Source organism: Schistocerca serialis, chromosome 5, assembly GCF_023864345.2.
Source record: "Schistocerca serialis cubense isolate TAMUIC-IGC-003099 chromosome 5, iqSchSeri2.2, whole genome shotgun sequence".
Lineage (NCBI taxonomy): Eukaryota > Metazoa > Arthropoda > Insecta > Orthoptera > Acrididae > Schistocerca > Schistocerca serialis.
In genome coordinates this window covers 578,917,248-578,928,475 of record NC_064642.1, presented here as the reverse complement: position 1 = coordinate 578,928,475, position 11,228 = coordinate 578,917,248, and the positions used below count along the sequence as shown (strand labels likewise).

The 11,228-nt window shown below is 38.3% G+C and overlaps 1 protein-coding gene across 3 annotated transcripts in view; it reads left to right on the top strand.

Annotated features, from left to right (window-relative positions):
* The first annotated feature begins 201 nt into the window (after positions 1-201).
* The window catches only part of LOC126480956 (major facilitator superfamily domain-containing protein 12-like), a 66,622-nt gene continuing 55,595 nt past the window's right edge, over positions 202-11,228 (top strand). The window contains exons 1-2 of one of the 3 annotated variants that reach the window (XM_050104383.1): positions 202-424; positions 1,303-1,399. The gene's annotated coding sequence lies outside the window, so the exon portion shown is untranslated. Of the gene's footprint in view, positions 434-562; positions 637-1,302; positions 1,400-11,228 lie in introns of those variants that run through there. The other 2 variants (XM_050104384.1, XM_050104385.1) reach the window with 2 other exon arrangements.

Genomic DNA, 11,228 nt, shown 5'->3' with positions numbered 1-11,228 from the left:
ACAAATCATTGAGGTTAAAAAGCCCTATTTTTGCTATCACAGCTGTTGTTTCGTTACCCCTACTGCCTCAACGTAATCATGAAGTGGAAAAAGATTTTTCCACACTATACGGCTAGCCAAAGACGCTATACCATATCGCTAGTGGTCCACTACAGCGCAGTTTACGCAGAATAGAACATCCTTGGTCCCAATGACAGCTCAAGTTCCTTGTGACACAGGGATGACTAATTTCCCAACCGGTGTTTGTTGTCCGATAAGAAATCCTGTGACTAATGTCACATCAACTCTTTCATCACCTTGTGTGAATAGTGCTAGTGACCATTTGTTCACGGTATTTGATCGGTAGCACAATGACAGTATTCTAAACGCGGAAACTAGGTAGAAACAACTGACGCGAACATGATTTTATTTGAGCGCTGTATCCGTAAGTTTCGTAAGTTATTTTAGTTTTTTCGCTTCTAAATGCATTGTTTACAAAATCGGAATATTAATTAGGTTACTAGGTCGAAAGGACAAGAATGGAATTGATAACTGCATGCATGTTATCGTTCTTGGTAACAGTGTGCGCCACCAAGGACAAGCGTGTTGCATCAGGCTAGAAATTTTGCGCGCTGTGTTAAGATGTTAACCCGTTATGTACGTATCGAATTTTTAATTTGTCTACGGCGGCATAAATTTGAATAAGAGATATATCTGCGTTGGTGTTGTAGCGGGAGAAAGTGTACTAACACATCACTCTTCTTGATTAATACTATTATACCTTATCGCTGTATTAGGCCTATAAGAAATTCCGGATATTGTGGGTGTTATATTCGGTGTCTTCAGAGTAATGTGTTTTGTTAGCGATGCGCTGCAGCTGAAAGTTTTCGGATTTCTTCCATTGGAGAGTGTTCGCACTATCAGTATGGAACACGTTTCATTAAAACACTTAATATACTGAACGTTCTAATCAGCAGGAACTGTAGGCTTTTAAATTGCAGTGAAACAGACTGATGACCCCTCTAGTCCTTCTCGCGAATCTGTTCAATATATGGCTCTCTGTTCCGCCTCTGGATTAAGTTATGTAAAAACCCCAATGTCTCTGTCAGGTAGTGGCTGCTGGTTACTGTTGGCAGGTTGTTGAATTTGCAAAATGTGATACAGTGGCACTCTAGAGATTCATATATTGAAACATCAAGCAAGTTTATGTACACGTACCAGAACAGTTAACACTAGAGGCTTATGCATGCCCCTTGAACAACAATTACTGTAGAAACATAAAAACTTAACATCAGTATAAAATATAATTATCTTATTTTGCAGGGTTGCTGCTGTCATAATTATGAATCTGCAGATTTTTACACACAGTTCAGCACTAATTTGACGCCATAGTATTAAAGAATTCCCTACTTGAACCAAGGTATGTTTCTGCTATAGTAATTTTATTTATATACCGATATTGTAAAACATGTAAAAGATGGTATTCCACATTACCTGAACACAGAGAAATAATAATTCGAAAAGAATATTGCCAAATAGTCATTTTTTGTGTAATTAACTATGCTGTAAGCCACATGTATGACTGCCATATATATTAATGAAGTACATCTCTGTTTTCATGAAGATGCAAAGACAATTCATTTTGCTAATGATACAGGTACAGCAATTACACCCAACAAACAAGAATTTCCTGAGGAAATTGTAAACAATGTCTTTCAGAAAATTATTAAGTGGTTCTCTGCAAATAGATTCTCACTAAGTTTTGAGAAAACACAGTATATACATTTCTGTACAGTGAATGGCATAACAACATTGGTAAACATAGACGTTGAACAGAAGTCTGTTGCTAAGACAGAATATTCAAAATTTCTGAATGTGTGTATTAATGAGAAACTGAACATGAAAAAACGCATTGATAAAGTGCAGAAATGGTTAAGTTCAGTTACTAATGCTATAACAGTTATTGAAAATTTCGGTGATAAACATATCAATAAATTAGTGTACTATGCATATTTTCATTCACTTCTTTGACATGGCATGTTTTGGGGTAATTCATCACTAAGAGAAGAAATATTTGTTGTACAAAAGTGTATAATGAGAATAATAGTTGGAGCCCTCCCTGGATCACCTTGCAGACATATATTTAAGGATCTCAGGATATTCACAGTACCTTCACAATACATATATTCACTTATGAAGTTTGTTATTAATAATCCATCCCAGTTCAAAAATAATAGCAAAGTGCATAGCTACAACACTAGAAGAAAGAATGATCTTCACTATTCTGGTTAATAAATCTGACTTTGGCACAGAAACGGGTGTGTTATGCTGCCAAAAAATCTTTAGTCATTTACCAAATAGCTTTAAAAGTGTGACAGATAGCCAACCAACATATAAAAACAAGTTAAAAGAATTTCTGAATACAACTCCTTCTCCTGAATAGGTGAATTTTTAGATATGAAGTAGTAACTGCAAATAAAAAAATATATATCATGTAAAGAAAACTTACGTTAAACAGATGCATTTAACATCATTACAAAATGTTGCATTCATGGTGTTTGGAACAAGTATTAATGAAGTCACACTTTTATTCATTTGTACAATATTGTGTGATTTATTTACTTCATTAAATTAGGGTAATACTCATAATTTTCTCACAGATCTGTGTACCGTAGAGACCAATTAAAGTGGTGTTTATGGCTTCTGTCACTTAAATTCATTGACTATTAATAGGTATTATACAATTACCGTATCCTTATAAAAGTAACCTTACCTTTATTTCCCTTAAGCAGCTGACGATGAAATACAGAAATTTTAGATCTGAACAAAAGATATTGGTTTGAACCATGGCTCTCCCAGATGAGTCTTGTCTCTTAACTAGTGTGCCACCACACATAGTTTTTATTATGGACTGTTGCCTTTCTGGCTTGTTTTTGCTCTAAAAGTTTAATGTTGAAGCAAAACACTATAGTACTGTTATATGAATCACATAGTGGTTTATCCTCATACTTTTTATAATGACTGTACAATGTATTTACTATAATACTTGTGGGAGACTTGTTAATTATGTATTACAGTTTTTCTAAATTTATCTTGTATGGACCTCAGCCTATGCAACAGATCAATGTTACCACAACCTTTGGTTTGTACTCATTTTTGTTGGCATCACCATTTCTCGAACTGTAACCTTCTAAGCTGTGCTATAGATCAGTGTGTCACCATTCATATAGTTATTACAATAACTGCAGTGTTGTTAACATCAATTTCATTAATAACACAACATCCTTGTTGAATGGGAATAATATTGTAACAGAAATGTGACTATGGTAGGGCTACATAAGGGGAGAGAGTCCCTGCAGCATCTCTCTAATACTTGTGGTTCGAACCTACTGGTTATAAATCTAGCAGCCTGCCTCTGAATTACTTGTCTCTTTCTTTAATCCAACTTGATGGGTACCCCAAACATTTGAGCAGTACTCAATAATAGGTCACACTAGCAGTGGCCACATAGATTCAGGCAGTACTGTGTTAGTCTTCCATCAGTTTTAGACTGGTCTTAAGTTAGTCCTCGGTGGGGTTTTGTGATGATAAATCTGTGTATCTTTGTAGAAATAAATAGGTAAAAGATGAAATGCAATTAGTTGGGTAAATTGTTTAATAATTTGTGAACCACAAAAATTGTCTTCATAATGCTAGATGTAGATACCAGACATATTTAAAAAATGAGGGTGATTATATTTGAAGAGCTGCATCACCCATCTGACAAAAGGCATATACGAGAGTTAAGTATTCAAAACTGTTCCCAGGAGTGTCATGACATTTTTAAGTGCTCACCATGAGGTATAATGTGAAGGAAAGTGGGTGTGCCAGCTGCTGGGTCTATGCAACCAATGAGAGAGCAACGGACAGATGACTTGTTTTGAAGTAAGAGACATGAGAGTATTATTACATTCTCATGTCAATATACCACAACCTCTGAAGTCTTATACACATTTGCAAGCAACAGAAACTATTTTAACAACCAAGTTTATTAATTGAAGCTGTGCTGCCATAATTTGTGACATATTTGAAAAAAGTGAAATATTTGTTATCATAGTGAAAAATGGGGAATAGTTTATTTTCTGGCAAAACTTATATGTTGTCAACCTGTGAGCAGTAGAGAAACACCACCTTGACTGCCGTTGACCCTGATCGTGACATAAGGTAAAGCTGTTGACAGAAACACTGGTTCACATGGACAGAAGGGAGGCAGCTGGGAGAAGTGGAGGGGGAAGCTGTGATGATAAAGATCAGAGGTGTAACGTCTTCTTGAATACAGCATGATTTTGGATCAGTGTCAGGTTGTACGTATTGTATTGTGTGTTAACCGGGGACCTAGAAACGACGGAGAGGCTCCGTCCCTGCCGCAGCCGCAGTGGTCCACAACCCCACAGTGACTACCGCAGTCCACTTCACCCCTCCACCGCCCTACGTCGAACTCAGGGTTATTGTGCGATTCAGCCCCTGGTGAACCAGCCCACTGTGGACCCTATATCTCTGACATCAATCTGTTGTAAAATTTTAGAACCAGATTTTTGCTCACGTATCATGGCATTTCTGGAAATCCAGAATCTACTCTGTAGGAATCAACAAGGATTTCAGAAACAGCGATCGTGTGAGACCCAACCCGCTTTATTTGTTCACGAGATCCAGAAAATATTAGATACAGGCTCCCAGGTAGATGCCATTTTCCTTGGCTTCCGGAAGGTGTTCGATACAGTTCCGCACTGTCGCCTGATAAACAAAGTAAGAGCCTATGGAATATCAGACCAGCTGTGTGGTTGGATTGAAGAATTTTTAGCAAACAGAATACAGCATGTTGTTCTAAGTGGAGAGACGTCTACAGATGTTAAAGTAACCTCTGGCATACCACAGGGGAGTTTTATGGGACCATTGCTTTTCACAATATATATAAATGATCTCGTATATAGTGTCGGAAGTTCCATGCGGCTTTTCGCGGATGATGCTGTAGTATACAGAGAAGTTGCAGCATTAGAAAATTGCAGCGAAATGCAAGATGATCTGCAGTGGGTAGGCACTTGGTGCAGGGAGTGGCAACTGACCCTTAACATAGACAAACTTAATGTATTGTGAATACATAGAAAGAAGGATCCTTTATTGTATGAGTATATGATAGTGGAACAAACACTGATAGCAGTTACTTCTGTAAAATATCTGGGAGTATGTGTACAGAACGATTTGAAGTGGAATGATCATATAAAATTGATTGTTGGTACGGCAGCTGCCAGGTTGAGATTCGCTGGGAGAGTCCTTAGAAAATGTAGTCCATCTACAAAGGAGGTGGCTTACAAAACACTCGTTCGGCCTATACTTGAGTATTTCTCATCAGAGTGGGATCCTTACCAGGTCGGGTTGACAGGGGAGATAGAGAAGATCCAAAGAAGAGCGGTGCGTTTCGTCACAGGGTTATTTGGTAAGCATTCACTGATCAGCTTCCAGCACAATACAGAGTGTTCAGAAATTTCCATTACAAACTTCTAGGACTTGTAGAGGGGGAGTGGGTATATAATATTTTGAATAGGAACCTCTGTTCAGAAATGTACATTTTCTGTTTTAAGATGGTTTCAATTCAGATGTGTAATGTATCCAGATCTGGTGAAGGAAACAGAAAAGTCTGAGTTACTTGTCTTGCTATGTGGTAGGGTAGTCAGAATTATGTCAGGTGATTGCCTGATGTCACCGATGTGAAAGCTATTCAATGCCTGTGCGTTTCCAATACAGTAAACATGGTTCAGTACATTTTTTGAAATACTTTATTCTTGTGTGTGGTAAAGCTTGAGGTAAGGCTAGAGCTGCTAGTTCATTGTATCATGAACTTTTCCTCAGTATAGCATGCTGTTGCACAAACTTTTTGTCCAAGTTATGCAGTGGCTCTGAGAAATAAGTACCCGCACCGTGAGGAGACAAGACTGTGATGTTCCATGACTACACTGCATGCCCGAATTTGAAGATGATATACTGAATCACATTGAAGAGAACCTTTGGAGTGCTAAAGCAGTTACATGTGCATTGGGTGTTAGTCACAGTATTATCTGGGACATTCTTATGAGCTACAATTATATCCGTACCACTTACAATGGGAACATGGTATGGGCCCAGCTGATTTTCTAAAATGTGTTGCCTACTGCATGTGGTTCCTGCACTGAAACAGCCATGTCTTGGCAGACGAAAACCCTTGTCACACACATTCAGGGATTTCAGTACGGGTTTGGTGGGCAGGTATTCTGGACGGTCATGTGATTAGGCTATACCTCGTTCCATTCAACCTAACTGGTCCTGCATACTTGACTTTCCTACAAAATGTATTGGACCAGTTCTTGGAAGATTTGCAACTGAATGTCTGTCAGGAAGTGTGGTTTTAGCATGATGGTGCACCACCTCACTTGTCATGTGCGGATCGAAGACATCTCAACAAACAGATATGGTGAAAGACGGATAAGTAGAGGTGGTCCAACCACATGGTTGCTGTGATTGCCAGATTTAACTCCTATGGAGTACTTCTTGTAGGATCATTTGCAAAGTTTAATTTACGAAACTCTTGTATAGACACTGAGGAAGATCTGCTGGCAAGAGTTCAGGCCACTGCAGTAGAAATTGAAGAGACACCAGGTGGGATATTGTGTTTTGTGTGTGTGTGTGTGTGTGTGTGTGTGTGTGTGTGTGTGTGTGTGTGTGTGCGTGCGTGCCTGTGTATGTGATCATGATTTGTAGGTACAATGTCTCTAACAAACTTGGTGGTTGCCACATTGAGGCATTGTTGTAATGCACCGGTACTATTCTGTACATACAGTATGCTGGATTCTTTTTTTGTTTTGGAATAATGTAAACAGGTAATGCTTCAGTGTCAATGTAAAATGATATGCTTAAGTGATAAATGGATGTTTTCTTAAATTTTCTTTCGAATTGTTACCTAACGATTTTACTGCATCACACTTAGTTCAATTCCTAAAGCAGAAGTGGATGAGTTAAACACCTTAATTGAAACTGCCTTAGAATGGAAATGGTACATTTCTGGACATGGGTTCCTATTCAGAATATTATGTACTCACTCCCCACTAGGAGTCCTAAAAGTTTGTACTGGAAATATCCAAACATCCTGTACAAGGGTCACTTGTGATTTATTAGGGTGTAGTTTAAGACCCAGGTTTTGTACCCATTGTGATACTGAACAAACTGATACAAAAAAGCATATTATAAATATTAATTCCCACCATTGTTTTACTGACTGTTTCTTTTTCAATGCACACTGTGGTCTACAGATGGACTATTCAGAACTCTTTTATCACATTAAACTGTTGACTGCATTGTAAATAAGCACAATGAACTCTGAATACAATTAAAAACAAATTGTATCATTGTTGATGTTTGACCTTCCTAGTTAAGAGTCTAAAGAAGTCTGAAGTTTTTAGGCTTAAACAACTGTGTCCAGCCACTAACAGCTTTACAGGTGTAACAGTAGCAATAATGTTTGTAGCATTGTAGTAACCATTGTGTCTATGAAGTGATGCAGTTCCCATCTACCCCCTTCATATCCTCATGTTAACGTTTTACTATTTGTTATTACCTTGTTTAAATTCTAATTTAGTTGTTGCTCAAAACAAAACGCTGATGGAATAGTACCAACACTGCATGCGAAGGCCGTAACTTGTTTTTGCTGCTCCGCTCTTCTCCACAAGGCAGCCAATGTTTTGGGCAATGCTTCTTCCTTTTGCTCTCACACCACATCCTATTAAGCAGTCAAGACAAGTTCATAAAGTAGTAGTTGCGGTGTCAAGACTGTATATGTAGTCAGGCAGCACCTGCAGTTACTTGAGTAGTCTGTTCTGTTTTAGATGTTCAATTGAATGGTTGAATCTACATCAAAGTTCTCAAATAAGTATTAATGTAATGGATGTAATCCCATTAGAGAACTATTTACAACAATAAGCTCTGGTATTAAAAATGTTTCTCATTTCTTTGGCTCCATTTAAACATGCATACCAGTAGTTGATTAAAAGAATAACTTCTTTGAGATAGAAAGCAGTTATTTCTTGAGTTTGCAAACCAGGTGTAAATTAAAATGTTTTTTTTTTTCCCTTACTAGAATTTCCTGTTTTCAGTATTGTCTGTGGTGTTGTGAGTTTGATTTGACATGAAGTAGCCTGTAAGCAGTAACAGTGCAACTGCATGGGGACATTTTTTTCATCTATAGTATGTAGGTTTGCAAGACATTAGTTTTGGAAGGCCAGTGAGAGAATTATGTGAGGTACCAGTGAGGATGCAGAAATTGAAATCATTCTGTAATATTCAGTTTGAGGGTTTGGTGTGTTTTGTTATGCAGTTTTCCGTGTATTCGGAGCATTGCCTATCTCCCATTAAAATGAAGCACTTTGAGTAATTTACAGCTCAATTACAACATAATGTATAGGTAAAGATTGCAGAGTTTTTATCATAAAGAAGCAGAAACGTGCCAAAGAATGCAATTTTTCTACCACAATGGATTTAATATTATTTGTACTAGTTATTGGAAGTAAAGTTGTGGTGCAGTACTGATTTGAAGCACGTTGTAAGGTGATAGTATGGGAGCTGTTGAAGCCGTGAAATGTGATCTCTTGAGATCCAAAGGCCATCGGTCCCACCTGATGTTAGTCAAAGTCCCAGTGTGGCATGTAGTTTTAATCTGCCAGGAGGGGGGAGGGGGGGGGGGGGGAGAGAGAGCAGGTAATCAAACATCTTCTCACATTGTGAGGTGCTACTGTAGCTAGGTGAACAACCAAAGAGAAAATGATTGTACAAAGGGCACTAGGAAAGTTTTGCAATACAGCTTTATTTATTTAATTTTTTGAAGTAATTTCCACCATGTGGAATACACCTCCCCATCCTCTGAAACCAGTCCCTAAGCCATTTCTCCCAAGTTTCTGTAGGGAGAAAGGCACACTCATTGAAGTCCTCATCACTTTAAAACTGCACTCCTTTCAGCTTCATTTTCACATCCAGTAACAGTGCAAAGTCACAAGGAGCTTGGTCTGGATTGGAAGGAGGGTGGTCAAGAAGTTTCAGCACTGTACCCTGCAATATTAGGTACATGCTTTGGTGTAATGAGCTGGAGTGTTGTGATGGATGAAGCAAGTGTCCATTCTTGACTTCGGTCACAGGTTCTTCAAAGATTTGGATGAGTTTGGGCAGGCACTGTTCAGTGTACCAAGTAGCTGTGACTGTCTTGCATGTGTCCAAAACAACATGTTTCACAATTCCTCTCAGTTTGAAAAAGGCTATCATTTTCTTCTTTACTGATAGAGCCAAGTCTCATCACCTGGCGAGATGTTATTCACATACTGAGGTTGTCTTGTAGAAAACTTCTATAACATCTGCCAGCACCAAGTCACACATTGTGTCATCTACTCTTCCATCACTCTGTGGCACTCAGAAAAAAACAAAGTTTCTTTACTGGCAAATGATCATGCAGAATCAAATGAATTGCTGGTGAATTTAGCCCTAAAGTAATTCTCTATCTGCTTATAGGTCTCTAGCATTTTCCTCACAGCATCAATGTTTTCCTCCATAACTGATGATCCTGGCCTCTCAGCATCCTCCAGAGTGAAATTTCCTCTTTGGAACACTCTATACCACCTGAATATAGTCATATGATGTGGACACACATCACGTAACACAAGAGTGATTTCTTCAAAGCACTGGTCTAGGTTTAAACCACGCGCAAAGTTGTACTGCAAAACTTCCCGAATCTCACTTCGTTAACACAGTGCCATACCGAGCACTTAAAACTAACTGTGCTTGTGAGTGACTACGCCCACAGACTTGGCACAGAGGCTACACTGCAGGTATGAAGTATTCTCAGAACACAGCACGATTGGCCTCCTGTGACCTCTTGTTGAATCGTATTGCAAAACTTTCCCAGTACTTTTTGTAGTTTTTGAAGTCCATAAATCATGCCACAGCATCGTCAACAGCTTAGAATTAACAGAGGAATGATAGTTTTTATCATGCTCTTACCATTCACTAGATGGTGCTTTAACAACCATAGAAAGTAATGATATAGGGTGTCTTTACTGTCAGCACAGATGTCTGATAAGGTCCTGTATTTAAATGATAACAAACTGTCGATAGTAAGACTAAATTTTGAATCTAAAGAATTTTCCTACACCCTTCATGACACTATTTTCATGTACGACAGATAATAATATTCCAGGAAATGCAACACTTCCTTCCCTCCTCAAAAAAATTAAAGAAGCATCATTTGACTGAACTAGAGTATGTGCAAATACATAAAAGAAAAAATGCAATGTATTGTGTTGTGACATTGCTGCTTATCGTAAAAGTGTGCTCAGTATGAACATGAGAGGTAGGAGCTAACAGCAGTTGAAGGAATGGTAGAAGGAAATAATCAAATGGTAGATCTTGTTAAGAGTGTATAATACAGATTGTTGACAAGTGATGCAACAATTGTGCTGAAATAAAGAGTACAGTAGGCAAGCAACAGGAATGGAGATATTAATCAGCTCAACCATAAGTCTGGTAACGAAAACCACATGTGAGTGATGCTAGCAAAGAAGGTCATTAAACATCTGCTATCACTTTCTGAAGTGTAGGAAATAGTCTTTGAGCATGACTGGACATGTATGTCAGTGAGAGCCATTTCTATTAAAGGTAGCTATGCCAGAAGACAATTGTCATGTTATGAGCTATTATCCCTTTTGCTGTATGCCTGATCATCATCTGCAGTGTCCTTCTGATATACAACTGGTCATCCATACCATGTGATTCAATTTAAATAACAAGTTGGTAAAGAGCGTTCAGTTGGCCTTTCTTTCATGCAGTGCTTTAATTTGGAAACTGGGAGCTTAGAAATTCAAATCATGTTGTGACCTACAGATATGTCATTATGCATGTGCAATCTTAACATACAATAGATGGAAGTGGGACATGGAGAAAATTTTAATGAGCGGCTCTCCATTTGAAACGTGTACCTATTGCAAATCAGGGGATAGCTGACATCACCTATTGGCCTACAGGTTGGTGTAGTCTGTTCTGCTTCTGAAACTAGTATAGTACACAGGGTGTTTCAAAAGTGATGGTCAATATTCAGGGAAATGACAGGAATGATGGTTGGAAACAAAAAGTCAAGTAAACATGGGCTCTTAAATGTGTACCTTAAGAACTGTGAGCAAGTCTTGATCTTGGATACTGTGAAA